Consider the following 26,935-nt stretch of genomic DNA (forward strand, 5'->3'; position numbering starts at 1 on the left):
ACACATACTTTACCTTTATTCACAATTCACATAGCATCCGCATGGAGAACATATTGAGAATAACCCGTTCACTTTCTTCAACTCTAAATCTCTACACGGAACACCCAAACTTAACCTTGGCGACCTCCAACAATTAGTCTAAGATGTTCTAGCTTGAATATGACCATAAAATTTTCTATCTAATATATTTGATCACGGAATGACGTTTCTTCTTTGACATATGACATATGGGAGGCATAATCGGAAGGATAAAGACATTAGCACCAATTATTCTTTGAAGATAATTATTCATGAAAAGGACAACAACAATTGTTTCATTCCATATGTGCCTTGTTTGGAAATAGTAGGCCTCAAAGAGAAATAGCCAAGTATGTGACACTTGTCGTCTCCTCGAGTGTAGGAAAAATCAGTTTAACTCGAAATGAAAATATTCTAGTACCCAGAATGTGATATGGGTTTCAAAATGCTTGAAATTCTATTATATTCTCAACATTAACTGACACAAGGAATATATGTCACAAACCCATGGGAATGAAAAAGAAGTTGAACACTTTTTAGATTATTATCGTTCTCACAACTTAACATTTGGCAATAGTTGATCCTATATGAGAGGACTAGAGATACTACAAACTTACCTTTCAAATCAATATGCCCTCATGTTACTAGAAGGTGAAAAGGATTCGTGATAATATACACAAAGGAACAAAGTGATTGTTCAAACCATAGGAGTCACATACACCGGAGAGAAAAAGAGTGACTCAAGAAGGATCTCAACACTAGGCTGCTTTACATTAGATTTGATACCACATAGGTAAATATTATGGTGGTGCGTGCATAGGCACAAATGACAAGATGTTATCCATTTGAATCAAAAGGTTTTGTACGAAATTCATCAGGTATAGTCCCTTGTTGAGAATTTAGGAAAGCAAGTGGGAAGTATTAATCCTAGAGTTATAACTCAATTCAAGGACATAATTATAGAGCTCAATTCCACAAGAGGTTGTAAATAAGAGAATTTGTGATAGAGTGGATTCACGAATAATGTGTCTCATTCAAAGAGTAGATACATGCAATATTTTATGATTCAATGATTTGGTTAAGACCATATTTTTGTAGGCCTCTTCAATATGTATGTACATATACAACAAGGAAAATAATGCGGTGTTCATAATGATGTACTAAGGAGTGACTTACTTGATGACTTTAGATTGATAGGGAAGTACCTTAATTGATGATCCTCTACTCCACATACATTAGTACCATAGTGACATACCCCCGAATGACATCTCATACACTTTACACAATGAGGATGGGGTTCGCTAAACTAATTCTCTCCACTTACCCAATATTTACACTTTTTGCATGCATCATAAGCATTCCCTTAGTCTTCCTCCAAGCCTTCATGGCGGGAGTAACAATCTCTGCAACAGCTCGTTGCATGGACTTTTGGAATTGCCCAAATCTACTACCCCTAACACGCTTCTGAGCATACTCACAACATGACACAATTTTTTTTTCGCCCGCATATCGGGCAAACCGAAATAGGTGTATCCAACCTAAGGGCATTTGTTCTTCTTGTGCCTCCTCTTTACACAACCATAACATATTTCAAGAATCATCCAACACAAACCCGAGTGGCTAAACCCGAGTGGATCTTCTTTCATATCAAACATTCTGACTTATTGATGCCAATAATCCTCTTTCATTTCTTAGGTGTTCTCACCATATAATCTGGTGGCGTGGTGACGTTAAACACTTTCCCTAGCAATTGGTTCTTTCATTCCCTCCTTGATGCCTCAAACCCGTGGGTTACTCATTTGAAAAATGAGACATGACGAGGAATTTAGCTTCTTATCTTGAGCTCTATCGCACGATCTGGAGTATCAAAGAATTGTGAAATTCCTAAATGTCCATGTAGCCTCCTCATTATAAATATGGTCGACAACACACCGATAAGAAGGACACTACTAGATACGGCTCCGAGACATCCTAGGATACTTTAAAACCTTAGGCTCTGATACCAAGTTTGTCATGCCCCAAACTCGGGGAGCGCGACCGATGCTCAACCGAGTGAACCCGACCGAGCAAGCCTATTAGATTTCCTTCTACCCAAACTCATCCATGAATAAAGAGGAGATGCACTACATTAATCAAACACTGAAATAATTTTTTTAACAATTCTCATTCATTCCATTAGCAAATTCGTTCATAATTTCTAAAGTATTAAAAGTTTATAGGTATAATGAAAAACATGTTTGCCAAATAGCAACATTTCTAGTTCAATTCCCAACATCATACACTACCCACAACCTGTCTACGGAGTCTCTAAATATGACAGAAGAATAGTATGGAAGTTCCGGCAACAAGGCCCGACTATACCTCAAGACACAAAGTGTAACATCAAGTGACATTGGGCACGGAATAGAGTAGGGCTCACCAAAAACTGCTGAATAGGGAGTAACTGCTAATGAGGACCAAAGCTGCACCGCTGATGAATCACCTGTATCCATTGAAGATGCAACGCCCCGTGCAAAAGGGACGTTAGTACATATGGAATAGTACTAGCTTGTAAAGCTAACTGTCCTCTTTCAAAATAGAATACCAATGTAAGAAAGGAAAATCCATAGAAACAACAAGTCACATTCAATGATATTCAAATGCCAAGTTAAAACATAATAATTTCCAAAATATGAAGATAACACTATGAAGTGATAATCAAATTATGATGATAATATTATTTTTGGTTGGGAGATCTTTAGCACCGATATATCACTGTTCACAATACCAATACCACCGTTATTTTAGCACCGTTCACAGTACCAATATTCACAATATCAATGTTCACAATACCGATGTTCACAATACCAATACCACCGTACTTTTAGCACGGAGTCCGATCACGACCCGACCGGCTAGGCTATCTTATTAGATACATCAACAACAATTACTATCAATACCAATACCACCGTAATTTTAGCACGGAGTCCGATCACGACCCGATCGGCTAGGCTATATTATTAGAGACATCAACCACAATTAATATCAATACCAATACCACCGCAATTTTAGCACGGAGTCCGATCACGACCCGATCAGCTAGGCTATCTCCTTAGAGACATCAACCACAATTAATATCAATACCAATACCACCGTAATTTTACCACGGAGTCTGATCATGACCTAGAATTGCTAAACAGAATACTATTTTGAATTATAATTTTACAGTAGCATAATGAAGTAAGATGGTGACTCCGAGGCCTGCGAACGTCAAGCAAGTATACCTTAAGGTCTCTTGTCGCGCATGCGCAACTCTCCACAACAGAATCAGAATACTTAGATCTGCAAAAATGTGCAGAAGTATAGCATGAGTACACCACAATGGTACCCAGTAAGTATCAAGCCTAACCTCGGTAGAGTAATGACGGGCCAGTTCAAGACACCTACTAAACATAGAAAATTGTTCAATATATACATAATCTAACAATGGAAAGAACATCAATGTAAGACCAACGATGGAAAAATTATTGATTTACAACCAAAAATGAAGTAATAGAAACATAAATGGTAGCAAGTAGTAAACGAGTAATAAAGAAACAACATAATCAGAACACCGATGAGATGTAAATGAACCCAAATAAGGAAAAAAAATGGATGACAACTCAAATAATCAAACCACTCTCAACGCGTGGACTTACAACAAGAATTACTCCGAGGCACCTCACCTCATAAACCACAATTTCCAAATCTTACACATATGGTACCTCGTGCCCACAATAACAATCACCTTCGCACGACAAAGTCCATGTGCTACCATGTACTTTGCAATCGTGATCAATATTAATTTAGATTAACGAAAGATATATTTTGACATCATAAAACATAATAACAATCTTGAATAAGGTAAGGTGTCAAATAAAATAATGAGTTTATATAAAAAAAATCATGTAAAGTAAAATAATATTCAATTTGTACGAAACAAGGTATAAGATGGATTTAGTTTAGAAATCAATAAAATTGAGTAAAAGTATCATTTTTAAACTAAGCAAAACATAAGTTGAATTAATGAATTAAATATAAAATTTGTTAAAGAAAAATATGATAACAATTTTAAGTAAGGTAAACATCTAACAGGGTAATGAGTATAATTTGAGAACTCAATTATAGTGAAAGTACGACAACCATTTAGAATAATAAGGCATCAAGTGAAATAACGAGTTATATCTTAAGAGGCACATAGAATAAAGCATGTTAATAATTCTTTTATTTAAACCATTATGTTACCAACAACTCGACAAAATATGATAAAGTGACTCCACGCAGTTAAATTCACAATGACAATCAATTCACCAAGTTATAACAGAGGCACAGTTTGGCATGTTAAAGAAACACAAGAAAGCACGTAGAATGCATGACTCACACAAGAAACCACAATCATTCCAACACCAAGATAACAACGAATAACCAAACACAATCAAAATACGAATGAATGATTGAAGGAAGAACAATGACCGTTCAAATCAACAAGTTGTCCCAACATGGAATGTACAATGATAATCACAACCGAGGTACCGCCTCATATTCACATTTCACAATTTCAATCACAATCTTTTCTTATACCGCCGGATGAGCCTTACATTTGAAATAGGTTTTGAAAATAGTTTTTCCGAAATAGCTATACGCACTTTAGCCCACCTTATGACGCCACGTGGCTCCACGTAGTTCCTCTACAAGCAACACGCACATAAGTCCCACAGTATACCACCGCGTGCACATTAACCCCAAGCCTTATACCGCCGCATGCGCGTCAATATCACATCACAATAACAACTCGCACCACAAGTGCCCATATATCACAATTTGCCAACAATCAACAATATCAATATTTCCACAACAATAGCCCATGGCTCCACCACAATGGGTGCAAGAATATCAACAACAACAACGAATGTAAAATACCCAACAAGGAAGATGTTTCAAAAATAACAATTTCACCTCAACATGATAACGACCTTCACAACCCCAACACCAATAACTCAATAATGAAATAATGTATAACCACGATATTAAATAAGAATGACTCACAATGGAAGAGATAACATATAACAATGACTTCAAATAGTGGAAATCAACTAGAAAAGCGATAACATGAACAATAACTTCAAGTAATGATAATCAAGAATTAATGGGATAACGCGAATAATAAATTTAAATAATGATAATTAACAATGAAGAGATAGAATGTAACAATAAAAGAGGCATCAAGTTCAACTAAGGCATGAGAGCAATTTATCAATTAGGATGAAGAACAAGTTTTAAACAAGTCAATTAAGGCATGTACGGGTAGACTAGCACAAAAAAGAATAGATTAACCAAGAGAATTTAGAACATGATATGGCATTTGAACTAAAGCATGAAAAATAGTCTAAGTAGCCTAAACCATCCAAATACCACGTACAACCCGTGTACACACTCGTCACCTTGCATACACGGCTTTCACATAGCACAAATAAATCAATCAATACCAATCCTAAGGGGTTCCCCCATACAAAGTTAGGCAAGACACTTACCTCAACTAGGCCAACTCAACCCTCTGAATTAGCTTTTTCCCTAAATTTTGCCTCCACACAGCTCAAATCTAACCAAAAATAACTTAATAATATTAAACAATGCAAGAGTAACCAATTACAATAATTAAAGCTATGATCTTTATATTTTTCCCAAAAAGTCAACAAAAGTTAATACTGGCCCTGCCCCGCCTTGGATTCCGAATCCAAGCTTACCCGAGCGAAGCCCGAATCAATACAAGCTCACACGAATGAAAACCGACTAAATCGGAGTTCGATAGCTCAACCAATTCGCCAAAACATCGCTCTCGGGTGTTCATAACTCAAGAGTCCAACCCACACTAGTTGTGTCCCATATCTCTCGAAATACTCCTCCAAAACTCGCCAAATTTAAGTATGTTATTCTCCTAATATAGGAGAACAAAACCCCAAAAGGAATCGGGAAATAAACGCCTCTAACTCATTTTCAATTTTTAAACTTTTGGACATAACCATAAGTCTTGATTTAAAGAATTAAATAGGGTTTCAATTAAAATCGTGGACTAAAGCTTAAACCAAGGGATGAATCAAAGAAAAATACTTAGGTTATGGTTTAGACCTTACCCCATGGAAGAAACTTGAAGAACATCCTTGAATTCTCCCAATCCCAAACTTTCAAGATGAGAAAAACTCCAACAACATTAATAGCCAAAAATGCCCAGTTGTTCTGCCTTGTTTCATGTGACAAACGATCCCGAAACTCACTTTTGATGCTTCCAATAGATTCCTCGTAATTTTCCAGTAAATTTAGGCTTTTGATTCACTCCATTTGATCTTATAATGAAGGAGATATGTTGGTTTCAATATTTAAAAATAGTGTAGATATTTAAATACGAAAGCAATGGCAATTTCGTAATTAACCGAAAAAAATCTAGCATCCCAATTCTTAGTAAAATGACCATAAATTTTTTATACGATGTCGAAACTTGATGATTTCAGTTGCTATGGTTCCATAATTATGATACGGATATAATGGTTTAGTCAAATACGAATCAAAGGCCGCTTGCTCAATATGGTAACCTTTATGCTCAAATCGACGACGAAACCGAAACAATCACCATACAATCCAAACTTATCCAAAACTCATCGGAATTTAACCAAACTTTGTGGACATGTGCAAAATCATCAGACAAACTTACGAGAACAATTAAAACCCGATTCCAAATCTGTTTACCCAAAAGTCAATCCTTGTTCAACTCTACCAACTTAAAGCTTCTAAAACGAGAATCATTCTTCCAAATCAATCCTGTACCGCTCGAAAATCGAAACCAACCATACGTGCAAGTCATAATACATAATATGAAGCTACTCAAAATCTCAAACAACCTAATGGAACGCTAAAGCTCAAAACGATCGGTGGGGTCGTTACATTCTCCTCCACTTAAACATATGTTCGTACTCGAACGTGCCAAGAGTCGTTCCAAAGCCATCAAATCGCCATATACCCTCACCATAAAAATAACCATGGGTGATCCCACATCACCCCAATCCATATAAGCCCGACAACACCACCTAACAGAGGATCCTTACTTCAACCTTAGTCCATAAACCTTAAAACCCAAATCCCCAACATCTGGAACTCATTATATGACCCGATTCTTGCATATGCACTGTATAACTCTGAACAAGCTGTATCAATCCATAACCATATCTCAAGACATAATCACATGATATACGACATAACTCAAATACTTATAGCAATAACTTCCGACCGCAATAGCTACTCGATAACCAACCCGACACCGGTAACAAATCTCATATCAACTAAAACCTTGTTCTGAACCTTCGTACACTGCCAATGATGAAAGAAACATACATAAACTCATAACCACCCATCAGATTAATAAGTCATGGAGCTCTCTTGCCCGATAAGAACCATAGCCAAAATCTAAGCTGACTAGTGACACAATTCTTGCAAACATACCTTAATCAAATTCGATGGCACTCATTTCAGGCCCAATAACCTCACATCATCCAGTACAAGCTACTCGACCGACCTGTCACACAAATCCTACTTAGAGCCACATACTATGCAATTCGTGCACCATCGAACAATAACCCAAATATACCCAATGATGGAAAGAGAATGGAAATGAAGAAACCATCCCGCTAGCTCAACAAATACCACCATGAAGCGCAATGCTATCAATCCACCACACAAGGGGAAACATAACACACGAAATAAGCACAAAGGATCATATCCTAGCATAACGCCGCTATGATGCATGACCCAGTTCGACACCGGTCCACCCAGAATATGTCGAGCCATGATACTCACAATCAACAACCATAAACATATCAACATCAAACACACGAAGCGCGTGACCATAACTATGGAGATATGGATATCACTATATACCAGAAACAGGAAGACCATAACCAAGGCACAATCAACCATTCAACACCCCAAGAGCAATCTCGCTTGAATTTCACTACAAAGCCCAAACATAACCACATCGGTGTGCAGATAACCAACAGATCACAACCCATCGTAGCATATGAGAGTAACACATGAGACATATCAGAACATGAATGTGATCCACCCTAACCGATAACATACCCCTCCACAATAACTATGATGAGTAGTTAAATCTGACCTGATTTAGAACACACATCCTTACTAGACCTACTAGTAGCCTCTAAATCAATTCTGATCCTTCCGAAGTAGGTAGATAGCCTCCAAAATCCCACAATAACAGGTCTATAGTACATACCATCAGTTGCCAACCCCTTAATATATCTTCACCATTCACAACCATGGAACAGTCTACCTCGAGAACCCTTTTAATCTTCAAATCCATAGAATACTAGAATCTCCATATCCGATCACAACTACACTACTCAAATAACTGACACATCCCTCACATACGGTTATCCAACGAGAAGTACTTCTATAATTCTCACGTGCCACAAAGTAAAATCTGGACATTAACAGTCGATCAACCAGGTGATTACCGTAATACCAGTCATGCATCTGCAAGTCGAAGCACAGTGTGCCTTCTGGAGTGCGCACCTTTCTTAGGTGGTATCAAATAATGCTAGCATTCTTCTAAACATCTGAAATCGTCCATGTTGTCTAGAACTCGTGACCCCATCCAGGCAAAAATCATAGCACGCAACACGTTCCTTATGCCGGTAGCAGACATCTAGCTCAAGTTGTGGTCGACACTATTAAGAACTCTTCGAGGCCAGTCTGCACGTCACCAAGCCATCAGAACTGAACTTCCCCAAATCAACCAAGTCATTCAAGCCGTCAAACCCAAGAGTATTGCCACAGAACAATGGTGAAGCATTACCACACCAAAAGACTAGTTACCTTTGTTGTTATACTAACCTATCCCCACCGAGATAACCCATTTCTTCTAATCCTCCTCAACTTGTCTTTAGTTCAATACTTCACTTATCGGTACACAATGATCCTAAGTCAAAGCTCGTTGCGAAAGACCCTAGCACGAACCACGTCGTCCGAAAACCCATAAACCGCTGTATTTCCTCTAGAGCACCCAACAATGTTGCAACCGAGATACACATTCTGAAGAGACTTTCTGTGAATATGAAGATGTTTCTCTAACCTCTCTGATAATGGAATGTAGATAGCAATGATACAGATATACCGCAAGTTCCGGCACCATCCCATGAAAATCTCGGATCTTAGTCATGTACAATTCCGGGGAACCTCGTAACACTGCATATATACCTCAGACCCAAGACTGATATGACACTTGCCCATGCAGTCTGATAGTCGATAGTAGACTCCCCCACTTGGCGCGGAGTCATAGGGCACAACATCTAATGATCCACATTACCAATCTTCATAAGCTCGTACAACACCAATCAGATTCACGAACCAGTTGCATCCCACACTTGAACAACTGAAGATCTACCAACACGCCCGCGTCCTTAGTCTGGACAATACCTCAAGACAATGATCGCGAATCTATGGCCCCCTCGTAGCCCATTCGCAACATTACAAACCATCAGAGCATAATTGATACCGAGCGCGTAACATCATACACGAGTGGATAATAAAGGGATATAAAATATATGCTTCAAGATTAATCAATGTCGCACGATAAAGAATGAAAGGAGTGGTTCCTAATAGTTCTGTAGCCTTTCGAAGATAAGTGCAGACGTCTCCGTACCGATCCGCAAGACTCTACTAAACTTGCTTATGACTCGTAACACCTATGAACCTAGAGCTCTGGTACCAACTTGTCATGACCCCAATTTACCACCTTAGGATGTCATGATGGCACCTAGTCTCTAAGACTAGGCAAGCCTAACACATGTTGATTTAATAGTAGAATTGAACTATTTAATCATTTATCATAAACCATTAAATGACATACAAAGCCGCAAGCGACCAATAGTTATACATTTCTCAAAACCGGCAGTACGAAGTCATAAGCACTACTAAAACACACTAGAATTTCTAAACACAATACTGTTTTGAATAAAAATTTTACAGTAGCATAATGAAGTAATATGGTGACTCTGAGGCCTGTGAACGTCAAGCAGGTATTCCTTGAAGTCTCCTGCCGCACAGACACAACTCTCAATAATACAATCAGAATACCTAGATCTGCACAAAAATGTGCAGAAGCGTAGCATGAGTAAACCACAACGGTACCCAATAAGTATCAAGCCTAACCTCGGTAGAGTAGTGACGAGGCCAGGTCAAGACACCTACTAGACATAGAAACATGTTCAAGATATACATAAGCTAACAATGGAAAGAACATCAATGTAAGACCAACAACGGAAAAATTATTGATTTACAACCAACAATGAAGTTATAGAAACATATATAGCAGCAAGTAGTAAACGAGTAATAAATAAACAATATAATCAGAACACCTATGAGATGTAAATGCACTCAAATAAGGAGAAAAATGGATGACAACTCAAATAATCAAACCGCTCCCAACGCATGGACTTACAATAAGAATTACCCTGAGGCACCTCACTTCATAAACCACAAGTCATGAATCATAATTTCTAAATCTTACACATATGGCACCCCGTGCCCACAATAACAATCACCTTCACATGGCAAAGCCCACGTGCTACCATGTACTGTCACGACCCAATTTCTCACTATAGATCGTGATGGCGCCCAACGTCACCGTTAGGCAAGCCAATGGTGAACTATCAGTTCAATTATTCATTTTATTATTTTTAAAATCATAAGTCTTATTAAGTAAAGGATTCAATTTGTTTAAAAATTATGTATACTTAAAATATTAGTAAGATATAAAATAAAAGATGGCAATATCAAGCCGAACCATAAACAACCACTAGAGTATCCCAAAACCCGGTGTAACAAGTACATGAGCATTTAATAAGTAGTACAATAATAATACAACATCTGTCTCAAATGTAAATAAGATAGGATAAAGTAAATAGTAATGGAGACTCTGTGGGCTGTGATACGTAGCACAGAATGCAGCTCACCATAAAGTTTCCTAAGCAGCTGCTCCTACACGTCATGATAACCACCAAATGAACCTGTCAGATCCTGCACATTTAGTGCAGAAGTGCATTATGAGTACGTAAATCAACGCGTACCCAGTAAGTATCTAGCTTAACCCCGAAGAAGTAGTGAAGAGGGGTCGACATCGACACTTACTAATGGTCCAATAAATCAGTATGATAAATCATAAACAGATATGAAGCACAACAGTAATAATGAGGTAAAACGGTAACTAGAATAATCCTCCAACATTTCCTTGATGATATAAATCTCTCAAATCTCATATTCCATTTCAACAAATCAAAAATATCAAGTGCCAATCTCAAATGGATAAGGAATACCATATAAAATGCCAGGCACCAGTTGAAGGGAAATCTCGTGAATATCCGGACTGCTAGCGATATAACGCACGATTATGCTGAGGTCGTACGGTCTAATCTAGAGTGGTGTATACACTACTGAGGGTCGACCGGCGTGAACCAGAGATGCATCTCAATATACTACTGAGGCGTTGGGCCCGCTTCACAAGAAAGGAAGAAACTTATCGAATTACGAGATACGTGCTTACAATACAGGTACAAGAGCATAAAGTGAATATAACCTTTACCATTTCTCAAATAATTTGCCAACAACTCAAGGTGATAAGCTCGGCCTAATAAATTCCCAAATCAATTTCAATTATAACTTCACTCAATTAAGCTAGCAAAAATGGGTTCAAGTAATTCAAATATTACATGATAAAGCCCTAAGTCTACCCGGACGTAAAATGCGTTTAGCTACGTACGGACTCTCATCACCTCGTGCGTACAAATCACCCACAACTATTATCACTAACCAATTTCATCACCTAAGGGGTAGTTTCCCCCTCACAAAGTTAGATAGGAGACTTATCTCGTTCCGAAGTTCCATAACCGGTTCCAACGCCTCTCTAACACCTCAAACCAATGCCCATTGATCCAAAACTAGTCAAACAATGTACAAATCAATCAAAATATACACCAATGTGTATGATTTGACAATTTATAATAATTCTCAACTCCGCTTAAAAAGTCAACAAAGTCAACCCTCGGGCCCACGTGCCTGGATTTCGAAACTTCTTGAAGATAATCATTACCCATAACACCACGAACCCAAATATATAATATATTCCCAATTTCATGTCCAATTTCGTGGTCAAAATCCAAAAATACCATTTCTAGGCTTTCTTCCAAAAATTCAACAATTTCCATAACTTTTTATGTTTTAAATCCACATATAATCCATGTATATAACTCACAACAAGTGGGAATCACGTACCTCATGATAGATGATGAAAATCTCCTCTTCAAGAGATCCAAAAATTGCCCAATCAAGTGAGAATGTGAGAGAAATGGGCTAAGTACCGAATTATAAAATTCACTTCTGCCTAACGATCACCGCACATGCGGTCACTTGACCACATCTGCGGTCCAAAGATCACATCTGCGATTATCCTTTGCCTCCAACACTTCGATTTTGTGGACAAAGGTCCGCTTCTGCGCGTCTTCATCCCAAGGCCCCTTTCTGCTTCTACGAAAAACACTTCGCACCTATGCTTGAGCCTCCGCATCTGTGGAAAATCCATGCCTCCTCACCTCTTGGCATCTGCGCTCCATTTCCCGCATCTGCGAGCCTGTATGTGCGGTAAGTCCCTCGCACCTGCGAATCCAAACAACCTCAACCCCAACCGCTTCTGCGACCTCGCACCTGCGGCCAAAACCTCGTAGATGCGATCACACCATAAGTGTTGCGACCAAAAACCCTCACTCAAGTATATGTGGTCGTCAAGTAATAAAGTAGTGAGTAAAGTATCATCCCACGAAGACTTATAATTAACTTTTGACTAATTCAAACTCAAACAACTTATCGATTCAAGAGATTTCTCACAAAATATTTAAGTGACTAATTTACTACCTAAAACTATAAAACAATGAAATAACTAGAAATCAACCACAATACTTAAGAAATTTTGGATAACAACCAGTAGGAGAGGATATTCCAGGGTCATAGGCTAGCTAGCAATCATGTTGCTTTCTTGGCTTAAAATGACTAATTGATTTATCTGGATTGTTGATTGACAGGGTTGATATTACTCATAAGAATCTGTCGAGTTCTTACTCGCCTATTCAAGCTAACTTAATGCCTATATGTCTATGAAATTAAGATTAACAAGAATGCATTTATAATTCCTGTATTTCAACCAAGAAAGGCAATTAGGTATATGTCTATCCTATTTGCGAATCCATTCCCCGATGCCCAAGTTCAATAACTTGCTCTATTTAATTCTATATGCAATCTAGAATTCCCACTTTCGAGTTCAACTCTAGATTCGTAGATAGTATTTCACTGTTAGCTACTCGGCAAAATAATTAAAAATAAAATCAAATAAACAACCCAATATGATAAACTCAAACTCGTCAAATTAAACTTCAAACATCAACATTCATGTAGCACCCATGACCCCAGAACAATAGGGTTCTTAGCCACTCATGCTCATACAATCATCAAAAATAATATTTTCAAACATAAAATCAATGAATACTAGACGAAGAATGGAAGAAGTGATCAAATCCGTGCTTCCGAGTGTTTCGTACTTTGGTTCTTCTCTCAAAGTCACGTCCTTCCCCTCAAAATAGGTTTAGGTTAGCTTTTATATGAGTTGCCCTTTCCAAGCCGAAGTAGGAATTACTCTGCGATTTTTGCGCACACACGTCATGCCCCGCGCCGCACCCCGCGGCCCTGCAGCGCCCCATACGGCACGACAATGTTAATTTCTCATAGTGAAATTGTTTCATCCTCTTTTGACATCCAGATTTGGTACACGACCTCCGAACACGATCCCGGTTTAATGTATTGGGCTTTGACTCAAACTTTAAAGCTCCAAATTGATTGATTTAGCTCCAAATGAACTTTTGAACTCGGAATCACTTCTTGCAAGGCATAAAACACGTACTAAGTATAATTTACTATCATTTAAGCTTAAACATACGTAAAATGCAGTAATTAGAGTGCAATACTAGGACTAAAACATGAGTTTCTAGCCTAGAATCAACACCCCACACTTAGACCATTGCTCGTCCTTGAGAAATTAAACTATACTTCACCTAGTGATGACCTTTTCATCAAACAACCTCCCTAACACACCATGCCAAGAATATTTAAAGTAGACTGAGCACCATATCATAACATCCCACCCTCAAGACTCGACTTAAAAGTACCACGCATTTTTCATAACCTGCTCACTTACTCTAACACTGAAGTCAAAGACATTACCTTACCTTCGCAAATCATGTGCCCTCACGCAAACAATAGAGAATAGTTCCACTCACAATATCGTTCAAGAACAATTAGGAACTTAAGATAGACAGAATTAACTCACTCTCAGAATCAAAATTCATGTGCAACAGAAGACGTACCATAGGCTTGCCCGTAGTGTAATACTCTACTGATTTAGCACATTCAATCAAGGATCAAGTAGGACTTTAATTGGTTGTAATGTAGGCTAAGGGACGGGTAGGATACATATAGATATAGTGGCTACACCTCCCTGAGCACTTTGATACATATACAACTTCACAATTCAAACCTCACTCTTACGTTGAACCAACCTCGACCTTTATACATGATAGCATCAAACTCCCCAGATCTTTAAGCACAAACAAGATAAGAAATACCACTGGCAAAAGTTCACTTTTTTTTTTGATAAACTGCACCTTTCTCCTTTTTCTATAGTTCCACTCAAAACACCAAACCAACCTCCACTTTAGCTTTTACAAAGTTCATTACAATTCAAGTGCTCATGAGAAGTGAAAAGGTTCAAATAGATGGTTAACTCAAATAATTGGGTATGGCTTGTAATGTGGTTGCTAAAGAAACATGATTACAGGCTCAAAGGGGTTAACTAAGATACATTCAATCAGGTAGGTCACAGACATATAACTGGCTCAACAAAGAAATGCCTATATCACTTCCTAGACTGAATAAGACTACTATTTCGCTTTGCATACACACATGGCAAATTCTGGACATCAGCTGCAATACACAGAATATCACAAAAGACCTCACTCACACATTGGCTCATAACTCACTTAGGATTAGATCTTTCCCAACTCTCTAGTCAAAGTAATTAAGCAAAGTTATAATCACACAATTTAAGGCACTTATTTAAGAGTCAAGAATTGAGCCTAGGTGTAACAAGCACTTACCATTCTCAAGGCACATGCAGTCAAGGAAAATTGATTCTTTAAATTAGCATTGTGACTCAAAATTCTTTATTCCTATAAAATATAAAGATTTAACTACACTCGGTTCAAGAAAAACCCTTGGAAAAAAACCGCGGCACAACAAAAAACCAAGGGGGAATTGTTACACTACCTAAAAAAATATAAAATACTAAAATAAAAGACATATTTTTGGATTTTCAATTTTGTTTTCTTATCTTTCGACTTCATCTCCCTCAAGAAACTAGTCGACGAAGTCCATCGTCGGGAAGAGTCGAAACTAAACATTTAATTACTAACTATTATAGGCCGATAGAATTCAGAATTATAGTTTACAGACCATATTGTCTACGAAAGCAAGAAACAAATCAAACAAAACCAACTGGCAAATAGAAGAAAAAACAAGTACAAATACAAATACAATCAAATAGGAGCACCCCACCCCACACTTAAGAAATTGCATTGTCCCCAGTGCAAAACAGTAAAATCAAGAGTGAAAAGGTGACTCCCTGAGGTCCGTGGCCTAATCATCTGAACCCTCGAAGGTGCGCAAATAATCCCTATCATCGGAGGGGACGAAGTTCACATCCTTATATGGTGGAAACTGTCCTCCTCTCGCCAATCCCAACCACTGCTGAGTGATATAAGAAAGAGGGTGATCTTGCTGCAACTCCTCCAAGTCGGTCTCCCCCCTCTGGTCCGAATTGACAGCAACACCAGGAGGATCTATCACTGTCGTGACATCATAGGCCTTGATAGGATATGTCACTGGGATGGTCCGGTCATAGTGAAACTCCTCCTCTAGAAGGTGCGCCCATAACAACCGAGTGATCATACTCGGATAGTGTAGGCAGCAGGCCCTAAGTGGTTGCACTTTAGCCATGTGCTCCAACATGATTTTTCCGAGATCCAACCGCATCCGTGTCAACAAGGCATAGATTAAACACACTTTCAGTCATGGGACATCAGTGTCACTTTGAGTGGGCATGATTTTGGCATTAATTTAACCGCAAAACAACCCTGGTCGGACGCTGGAATGTTCCCTTCTTTATATCCTTGTGGAATTCATTCACATCCCACGTCCATGCGGTAGAAGAGTCAGCGCCACATAGCTGTCGGTGGATAGCCGGATAGTCTGGCCGACAGAGACACCTCTGAAAGAGCTTGTGGGAATGCTATGTGAAGCCCATAATCCGATTGATCACTTTGGAAGAGAATGGAATCACTTTACCTCGTACCCGTACTTCGTACACAGCATCCAGGCTGGCCTTAGGGTGCTAATTGGCATAAAATTCTTTGACCAGGTTCACGTTCACCGCATCACCTGGACGGAACAGACTGTCAAAACCCAAAGCCCGAATGTTGTTGTATATCTCACTATATTTGTGGGCCAACTTCCCATCGTCAATAGCAACCTCAGGCTCTAAATTCACCGCAGAGAAAAACGTCTGGAACCAGTGTCGAGCATGGGCTGGGACAACCTGAATATCGAATTTGCACTCTGGCACCACATCCGCATCAGGATCAATGCGCTCCTCTTCCTCCTCCACATCCGGCGGGGGGAGGTTCCTGCCTACCTCCTCGACGGCTACTAGAGGCAACCTCAGAAGAACCTGTATTAGAGCATTTGCTTGGGCGCCGAGACATTGTACCTGAACAAGACGAACAATGTTAGCCATAACACGTAAAACAAAGCAAGACCAAATGGGGTAACCACCCCACACTTATGTCATTGGCATGTTCACAAGTAAAATGTATATCGGGCACCTAGACTACCCCATTGGAAGTACGCCACAAGCAATCAACAGCCCACTCAACCACCAACACAACATTCCAACACAACCACAGATAACATTAGTGTAAGAGACAAAATTATGAAGCTAAACTAGTAATCACGAAAATAAAAATAAAAAGAATTTAGTCAAATTCACTACTAAAAAATTAAGATACAATAAAATACTACACAAGCACAATAGCATGAATCAGACACCTCATTTGGCACCTAGCAACACATGAGCATGGGGTGGTCAATCAATTAGAACTTGGGGCTAACGAGTTAAAGTTTCACATCATAAAAACATGGCATCCCACCCCCACTTATCATCAAGCATTACATCCCACAAAGCACTTCGTTTCTCAATTTGCAACACTACACAATTTTATGTCACTAAGACATTACAACAAACACATTGTGGGCATATCTTGCACCTTCTTATTTTCAATTCAAATTGGGGTAGAATCACCATACAACCAAAGAAAATACACCTCACACCGCAACCAAAACATCACTACATCTTCACAATAACACCAAGTTTACAATTTTTATTTTCACCAACTTCACTAATTTTCGACTATAAGGGCATCCCCTACCAAGCTTCAACATAAATTAATTCCACACCATCAAAACACACCAAAAAGTTTCCATAATCACAAGAACAGTGAACACTCCACAAGTTAAGCACCATTTTCGACCATATTAGGCAAAGAAACTAAACAAATTGCACAACTAAATTTACCTAGGGTTTGGTTCAAAATAAACTAAAACTACTTAACTACTACAATCAACTACTAAAAGAAAAGAGATGAGATGAGAGGAAAAATTACCTTGAAGATGAATAGAGGGGATTGGAGGGGTGTGTGTGGATGGAATTTGAGAAGAATGAGAATGGGGGAATTGAGGAGGGTTAGAGAGGGGAGAGCTGAGAGACAGAAACTAGTCAAATCGATGTCGAACAATCCGAAACTAGTCAAATATTATATAAATTAATCAATACATACTCAAAAGTTCATAATTTAGCTTCTAGAGTCATAACCCAACCCAAATTGGAAGATTCCTAATATTCGCCCCCAGACTCACGTGCCCGGATTCCAAAAATATTCGAAGATAAATATTACCCATAGCCTCACGAACCCAAATATATAATTTCTACCCGATTTCATAATCATTTTTGTGGTCTAATCCCATTTTTATCAAAGACCTAGGGTTTTCCACTAAACTTATAATTTCCGCAATTTCTATGTTAAAATCTACCATAATGCATGATTTAAACTCACATTGTATAGAAATTACTTACCTCTAAGTGCTAGGTGAAAATCCCTCCTCAAAGAGCTCTGAATTTGACCAACAAGTGAGAGAAATGAAGAAAATGAGCCTAAGTCCCGACTTAAATGCACCCTTCTGCCCCCAAGTGATTCCGCTTTTGCGGATAATTGGCCGCTTCTGTAGCTCCGCATCTACGGAAATTGCATTGCAGATGTTGTCCTCCCCAGCTGGCCTCCTTCCGCTTCTACGACGCCCTCTTCGCATCTGCGGGCTCGCAGATGCAGTCCAGCCCTTGCACCTGTGCCACTGCCAACGTCAGCTCCATGCCTCTTTTGCGGACCATTAACCGCTTCTACGGTTGCGTACCTGTGCCTCCACGTCCGTACCTGCGGACTTAGCCCACCTTGACAAGCTTCGCATCTGTGGTGCCGCACCTGCGGCAAATTCTTCAAAGGTGGGAAAGCACCAGATCCCTGCTACTTCAGCAATTCTCCCAAGTTCAAACATGTCCCGCACATCGTCTGAATATACCAACAAGTTCGTAAACATAAAACGTACTAGCTTGAACCCTCGGAACGCGTAAAACAACATTAAGCTTAAAGAACTTGAAAACCTTCAATGCGCCAACTTTCAACATTAAGCACTGAAATGCTCCCGGGTCATCTGAAACCCGATCCGAATACACGCCCATGTCCAAAATCATAATACGAACCTATTGGGACCGTCAAATCCCGGTTTCGAGGTTGTTTACTCAAATCGTTGACTCAAGTCAAATATGGCCATTATGGGCCACTATTAAGGAACTAAGTGTTCCGATTTCAACGGGAACCCTTCCAAGCCCGAACCAACCATCCCCACAAGTCATAGAATAGTAAAGGCACGTACGAGGAGCTTTAATTAGGGGAACGAGGATCTAATAAGCCAAAATGACCGGACGGGTAGTTACACTTTATGTACTTTCAAAGATGATCTCATTTCTGAGCTTACATCAATTGACTTACAATGTACTCTCATGTATGAAAACATCGGGTGTAACAAGTTAAATAACAAGAAATAACGAAATGAAAAATAAAGTATCAAGTATGTTAACAGGATAACAACATGTGAGAGAGGTAATAAGTACATAAGGAAAGGGACATAAAACGAGAAAGTAAAGGAACGTGCTACTAAGAAAACCACAACTCATGCTTCTACGACAACTCTAAACAAACATTTCAAAGGTAAATTATGAAGCGAAAAAGCCAAGCCCTCAATCCAATAGCAAAATAAAGAACAATGAAACCAACAAATGACACAACATCACCCTTCGTATTTTTACTCTCATCCTCACAATATAATATAACAGCTAGCACGGAAACACTCTTTGTGGATATCCTCACTTTCTCTCAAGAACGATAATACCTTTCGTGCAATAATATTGATATATGAATAAAGCACGGAAACACCCTCTGTGCACAATCACTCTCCCTCACAAGAACGAAAACACCCTTCGTGCATAATCACTCTCTCTCACAAGGACAGAAACACCCTTCGTGCATTTCACTCTTCCTTACCAAACATCATATATAACACAATACCAAGCAAGGTGGGAAGCATAATCATCATCAAGGATAGTATTTGAATATAAATCGCCATATGAGAACTTGCCAACACCTTTGCACCACCAAAACATTAATTTCAATGATCTCAACTCCCAATATCTTAATAATCCCAACATAGAAAATAACATTAATACGAGAAATCAAAGAGTTTCATAGTCTATCTAAAGCATGGTAGAAATAATGCACAAAGTGACAAGGCACAAATAAGGCTAGTTCTACCAAGCATGCTTATCCCATAGCCAATGCATATAAACTCGTCACCTTGTATATACGTCGCCCCCAGTAAATAGATCACATAGCAAATAGATTCAATTATACCCTAATTTCCTCTATCAAGGTTAACCAAGATACTTACCTCTTTCCGGAACAAGATCAACAATCCAACATGACTTTTCCTTTAGAACAAGCCTCTAAATCACCCGAATCTATTGAAATACTACTCAAATAAGTCAAACCAGGCTTAAAGAACTACCCTAATATAAAAAAGGTTCGATCTTTAACAATACTAGAGAAGTCAATAAAAAGTCAACCCGGGCCTACATGGTCGAAATTCAAAATTAAGACCAAATCTGGATTACCCACTTATCCCCGAGTCCGAATATGTAATTTGTTTTGAAATCCGACCTGAATTTAAGGTCTAAATCTTAATTTTACAAAATCCCTGATTTCTATCCAAAACCCCAATTTCTACTCCATGAAATCTTAGATTTGAAAGTGAAAATTCATGAAAAAGTAATGGAAATTGAACAAAAACAAGTTAAAGTTACTAACCTATGAATTTCGGAAGAATTTGCTCTCCAAATTTGCCTCTATGTGGAGTACAGGTCTAAAAAATGGAGTAAAATGAGCTAAGTCCCGAAATCCCAACCTTTTACCCAACTGCAGATATCGTAATTGAGACCTTTTGTTCGCAATTGTGATGTTCACAAAAGTGAACCACTAATCGCAAATGTGGTTAGTGTCTAAGCCCCTCAGATATCGCAGGTGACTAAGACTTCGCATTTGCGAAGAACCAGGCCCTCACAAAAGCGAACCAAGCTTCGCAAATGCGAAGTTGTTCCACCACCCACCAGTGTCGCAATTGCGATGCCCCACCAGCTCACAAAAGCGACTAAAGCTTCACAAATATGAAGTTGCCCAGTCTCTCCTAACATCAACACAAAATCATCACGCTACAATATCCGCACGGAAGAGACCTCGTGCCAACACCAAATCAATCCGCTCAACATGTCCATATGTGCCATAATCATAACAATTCAAGATACCAATTTATCATCAGAGACATGTTCTCACAACAGGTGCGCCTACACATATGTGCCATAATCATAACAATTCAAGATATCATCAGAGACATGTGATCATAAATTCAACAAAAATCAATTAGATCCCGACTACCCATAATCTCACGAGTCCAAATATGTGTTTAGATTCTAAACCTAAGTCCAAATTATAACTCAAACCCCCAATTTCCACTCTCAAGTTGTAGCCCCCCCCCCCCTAAATTTACCTCAAAATCTCATATTTTGAGTGTTGACAATCCATATAGATTCTTAAAATAATACCAAAAATGTCACGACCCAAAATCCACTATAGGTCGTGATGGCGCCTAACACCACCGTCAGGCAAGCCAACGGTGATTTACCAATTTGATTACTCATTTTTTTACTTTCGAAATCACAAATTTTAATAAGAAAAGGAGATTTACACATCTAAATCCATGGGAACGTACAACATTTGTAGTTTATAAAAGAAATGAAAGGCGATAATAATATGCGAAACCATAAACATCAACACCCCAAAACCCGAAGTCACAAGTGCATGAGCATTTTCTAAGGAGTACAATAATAATACAACATATATCCAGAATGTAAATAAGACGGGATAAAATAAATAGTGCGATGGAGACTCAGTAGACTGCGATACATAGCCTGGAATCCAGCTCACATAAAGTCCCCTCAACAGGTGCGCCTACATGCCAAGATGATCGCCAAATGAACCTGTCAGATCTTGCACATTTAGTGCAGAAGTGCAGCATGAGTACGTAAATCAACGCGTATCCAGTAAGTATCTAGCCTAACCCCAGAGGAGTAGTGACGAGGGGTCGACATCGATACTTACTAGAGGTCCAGTGAAGCAACATGATAAATCATAAGGAGATAAGAAGCACGTAGCAATAATGGGGTAAATTTGTAAGTTACATAATCTTCTAAATATTTATTTTAAAGTATGAATTTTGGCAATCTTGTATCCTACCTTAACAGCTCAAAAATGTCAAGTGCCAATATCCAATGAATAAGGATTACCATATAAAATGCCAGGCATCAGTGGAAAGATAATCTCGTGAATGTTCGGACTACCAGCGATATAATGCATGATTATGCCGAGGTTGTTCGGCCCGATCCAGAGTAATGTGTACACTACCGAGGGTCGAGTGGCATGAACCATAGATGCATCTATTATACTGCCGAGGCATACGGCCCGCTCCACAAGAAAGGAAGAAAATTATCGAATTACGAGGCACGTGCTTACAATACAGGCCATGGGAACAATACTAAATATACCCTTTTACATTTATCAGATATCTTGGCAACAACTCAAGGTGATAAAGCTCAGCCTAATACAATTATATGTTTCTAAATCCATTTTAGTTAAAAATTTCAATTAATTAAACTAGCAAACTGACTCCAAACAAATTAAATATTATATGATAAAGTCTTAAGTCTGCCTGGACATAATCATGCTTTAGCTACGTACGGACTCTCATCACCTCGTGTGTACGTAGCACCCACAACTAGTTGCACATAACAATAAATATCACCTAGGGGTAGTTTTCCACTCACAAGGTTAGACAAGAGACTTACCTCGCTCCGAAGTTCCATAACCGGCTCCAACGCCTCTCTAAAACTCAACTCCAAGCCAAACGTTCCGAAGCTAGTCAAACAACGTGCAAATCAATCAAAATATACTCCAATGCTTACAGTTTAACAATTTATAACAATTCCCAACTCCGTTCGAAAAGTCAATAAAATCAACCCTCGAGCCCACGTGCCCGAACTTCAAAAAATTTTGAAGATAAACTTTACCCATAACACCACGAACTCAAATATATAATTTATTCCAAATTCCATGTCCAAATTCGTGGTCAAAATCCAAATATATCAATTTCTAGATTGTCTACCAAAACCCCACAATTTCTACTAGTTTTCATGTTTAAATCCTTATAGAATCCATGTATTTAACTCATAATAGGTGGGAATTACTTACCTTGACATAGATGATGAAAATTTTCCCTCTAAGAGCTCCAAAAATCGCCCAACCAAATGAAAATGTGAGAGAAATGGGCTAGGTCTCGGATTAAAAACACCTCACTGCCCAGCGACCTTCGCACCTGCGGAAAATCCATTGCAGGTGCGGCTCCAGCTCAAACCAATAGTCCTCGCTTTTGTGCCCCAAGTAGCTCATTTGCGCTTCCGCTTCTGCGGGCCTCAAGCGCTTCTGCGCTCGTGCACATGCGCGTCCTTGTCCGCTCCTGCAACCCAGGCCTTCTTGGCCAACCTCCGCTTTTGCGCTTCTTCTCCTCATCTGCGGCTTCACAGGTGCGGACATTTCCTCGCACCTGCGCTCCTAGATTTCCCCCACGATAATCGCACATGTGATTGAATCTTCGGACCTACGTGACCGCACATGCAGCCACTCCTTCTGAAGGTGCGATGACACCAGATTTCAGCAGCATTAGCAGGTCCTCAAATTCCAAGTTCAATCTATTTTCAATCCGTTTCAAACCCGAGGCCCCCGCAGCCCCCGCCAAATGCACCAACCAGTCAAAAAAACATAACACGAACCTACTCGGGGTCTCAAATCACACCAAACAACATCAAAATTGCAAATCGACGATCGAAACCTTCCTTTAAACTTTCACACTTTTAAACTTCGACAAACGCATCCGAATCGCACTTAAACTTTTCGGAATGACGCCAAACTTTGCGCACAAGTCATAAATCACAATACGAACCTATTCCAAGGCTCAAAATCCCAAACGGACTTCGATAACACCAAAGTCCACTTCAATTCAAACTTAAGAAATTCTTAAAACCTTCAAAATGCCAACTTCCACAATAAGTGCTGAAATGCTCATGGGTGGTCCGATACTCAACCCGAACATACGCCCAAGTCCGAAATCATCATACAAACCTATTGGAACCTTCAAATTTCGATACCGAGGTCTTTTACTCAACATTCAAACCTTAGTTAATTCTTCCAACTTTAAGCTTCCAAATTTAGAATTTCTTTCCAAATCAACTCCGAACTTCCCGAAATTCAATTCCGATCACACATACAAGTCCTAATACTTGAAGTGAATCTACTCACAGCCTCAAACCGCCAGACGATGTGCTAGAGCTCAAAATGACCGGTCGAGTCGTTACATTCTCCCCCACTTAAAGATACGTTCATCCTCGAACGTGCCAAGACTTCTCTAGAGTTATCCAAAATCACTGTTTAACACCTCGTGCAGATTCTCGCGCCACCACAACCCAGTTGAACACATTAGTTGGAGCCAGACTGAAGGTCTTCCCTTTTATTTAGTCAATAAGCCTTAGAACCAAATTCCAACCTCTGTATTTCTCTACCAAACTTGATTCTAACCTACGAACACTGTATCAATCACTACACACTGTACCAAAACATGATCATACACCTTTGCTGAATTCACACCATGCACCGCATAATTCATATGCCCATAATACATCCTCCGACCACAACAGCTGGAATTTCACGAATCTGATGCCCGCAATATGCCTCATAACACATGTGAGCCCTGTTCCAATTCTCGTAATATTGCCACGACGAAAGAGATGTGTAGAAACCCATAACCACCTGCCGAATCAATAAATCATGGAGTCTCTCCTCCTGACAAGAACCATTACTTCATTCTGAATTGAATAACAATATTTTCTCTTTAATGTACCTTTTATAAATCTGATTGCACTAATTTAGGTCCAATAGTCTCTTCTCACCCACTACAAGCTGCTCAGGGAATAAGCCACCTCAAACACTGACCCGGGACTCATATGACGCCATTAATGCGCCCACAAGCTACCACTCGAATATAACTCATAAGGAAGAACGAACTCTGACAGGGAATCACCCAGCCCGCGTAACGAATAAAACAGCCGAATAGATGCTATGAACCTACTTCAGGGATGAAAAACAAGGCACACAAAATAAGTGTAAGGAACTAGGCTCAACATCTCACTGTTGCAGCGTGCAACCCGATCTAATATGACATTGTTGCGGCGTGCAACCCGACCAAAACATGACAATGTTGTGGCGTGCAACCCGATCCACACAACATCCCCATAGCGCCGTGCCACCCGATCCAAAAAATATACCCATGGCGGCGTGCCACCCGATCCACACATAACAATCAAGAAGAAAACACACATCAAGCTATAATGCTTATTCTTACGAAATGCCCGAATATCGACCACAAGCATGCCAAGTGCATAATACAAATCCTGGGGAGACGGATAGTGCCATACGTTACAAAACTCAAGCATGACTAAGGTGAAATAAATGACCTACTTCTCGAGAGACATCATGTTGATGTAACACCACAAACTACACGGGATCACAACACATGCATGAATAATCAAGTCGTCTCACAACCCACCTGGCACAATAGAGTATTACATTGAATAGCTGACGACGGGAATAACATCCAATACCTAACGACTCCTCCATAACCAATGCTATGACGAATGAACACACCTGACCTGACGTAGAGCACACATTCACATTAAACCTACCAACGGAGCTCAAACCGATTCTGATCATACCATACTGGGCCAATAACCTTCCAAGGATCCACGATGGCCCCATTCAAGACCACACGAGCAGTCGTCCACTCCGGACCAACTCCCATAATTCACAACCAAAGGAATAGAGCGTCTTCCAGGCATAAACTCTCACATTAACGATACTACTAAAAATCTCCGTACTTGGTTTCAATCTTTAACAATCAAGTGACTAACATGTCACACTTATACAAATCTCCCCGTGGGGTACGCCCCCACGACCTTCCGCACCATGTAGCAAAGTCTGCACCTCCATTCCACCAACCATACTAATATGTAAAACAATTTAAGAACCCGCAAATCAATACACAATGATCCTTCCACAGAACACCATTCTCAGGTGACACTAATGAAAATTCCAGCTTACTCTGAATATCAGAATTCACCCCTACTCATCCGAGCTCGTGACATTCTTGTCAACACCGAACCGTAACCTTGATCCTCAACTTTCAAATTCACATGCCGCTCACTACACCTAGCATGTCGCTACGCGATAATATAAGTATTCACCATAACCCCTGAACTACTAGTAGAATAAGCACTTTATTGGCTAGAAACCTTTCACTTAGATCATTTTAAAAGAACCAATGCAACACGCAACTGAATTCCCAAACCGCAAAAAATACAAACCTCAAGTCGTGACCTAAACCATCATGACTCTTCCGGAATCCATTTAAACCACAAGGCCATTTGAATCAAATACCTCCCAAATCAATCAAGTTATGGTGGTTGTCAAGCCCGCACGTACAACCACAAACTACCTGTATAACTTCACACGCCGAAGGAACTGATCATTGCCACAATCACCCACTACAAGCTGCTTAGGCAATAAGCCACCTCAAACACTGACCCAGGACTCATATGACGCCATTAATGCGCCCACAAGCTACCACTAGAATATAACTCATAAGGAAGAACGAACTCTGACAGGGAATCACCCAGCCCGCGTAACGAATAAAATGGCCGAATAGATGCTATGAACCTACTTCGGGGATGAAAAACAAGGAACACAAAATAAGTGTAAGGAACTAGGCTCAACATCTCACTGTTGCGGCGTGCAACCCGATCTAATATGACATTGTTGCAGCGTGCAACCCGACCAAAACATGACAATGTTGCGGC

This window comes from Nicotiana tabacum, chromosome 12 (genome assembly GCF_000715075.1).
Source record: "Nicotiana tabacum cultivar K326 chromosome 12, ASM71507v2, whole genome shotgun sequence".
In the NCBI taxonomy this organism is placed as follows: Eukaryota; Viridiplantae; Streptophyta; class Magnoliopsida; order Solanales; family Solanaceae; genus Nicotiana; species Nicotiana tabacum.